Here is a 1,247-nt window from a genome sequence, read left to right on the forward strand (position 1 = left end):
GGCGGGGCCACGGGGGTCCAGCTGCTTTCAGCACAAAACTCCTTGGGGGGGGGACTCACCACAAAAGCCAAAATATGGGGCTTAGGATAGAAACAGCCCCTGGCCCCAGCCGCTGGCTGTTTCTCGGGTGAGGGACCCTCCCCCAGGTGGCGCCCCTGCCCCATCTGACCTTCCTTGTGCCTCAGCCCCGCGTGCTGCCTGGTAATGAGCAGAGGGACCCCCCCAACACGGGGGCTCTGGTTCTGGGCTTGAGGCTGTTTCCTTGGGAAGCCCATCTCCTCCGACTCCCCCTGGGGCTTCCACAAGGCCTGGCTGCCCTTCCAGTGGGGTTTAAGGTTCATGGGTAAAACTGGGGCGAGGTTGTGGGGTTTTGCAGGGGGCTTTGCAGTGGGTCTCAGCGTTCCAGCGGGAAGGTGTTGCTGAGTTAGGGTCAGCCCGACTTCTTGGGGTCCCGTCTACAGCTCACACTCTGACCAGGACAAGTGGTCCCTGGACCCCTTATAGGACCTTCTTCTCCAACGTGCGGTCTAGGAAATGCAACTAAGAGGCCAATGTCAGGATCCGTATTTTACCGTCGGCAGGAAGGGACCCCTCCCATGATGTCCCAGCTAGAAGCATGATTCTCAGCCTCAGGCTGGCCGGGGTCTCCCCTCTTATATTGGGGTGGCCTCCCTGAGTCCTGAAGCACCCATCCACTGGACTCCCCGCGGCCACCACCGTCCAGACTGGAGGGAGCTGTGTCCTCCAAGGGGGACCTGCCACATGGGGCATCACCCCTGCATGCAGGGGGGCTGGGGCGGCTTGCGTGGGCAAGGTGGCTGTTGGGGCATCTGCAGTGGAGACCCCGTCCCTATGAGCCGTCAGCTGCATTCCCTGCCCAGCTCCGGTGAGCACATGTCCACGTTCTGTCTGTGGATTTGCCTGTTGTGGGCAATGCAGATCAAGGAGGGGGGTCCCATGCTGTGAGGTCCAGCGTGTCTGCTTCTCCCCCAGAGTGTTGTGCGTTCACGGTCCGGCCACGGGGCAGCAGCTGCCAGACCTGTGCCCCTGTTCGTGGCTGAGTGACCTTCTGCGTTCTTCTGAGCGATCCACGTTTATTTACGCATCGGTGCACCGGAGGGAGGGGGGTGGTCTCCACCTTTCCGCCACGGGGAGGCATGCGGCCCTGCACTGAGGCTTTCCTGGGGGTACAGTCACGGTCTTGCGCATGGATGGTCTCAATGCTCCCCGTCTTCTCTCTCCCAGGT

Source organism: Ailuropoda melanoleuca, chromosome X (genome assembly GCF_002007445.2).
Source record: "Ailuropoda melanoleuca isolate Jingjing chromosome X, ASM200744v2, whole genome shotgun sequence".
Classification (NCBI taxonomy): domain Eukaryota; kingdom Metazoa; phylum Chordata; class Mammalia; order Carnivora; family Ursidae; genus Ailuropoda; species Ailuropoda melanoleuca.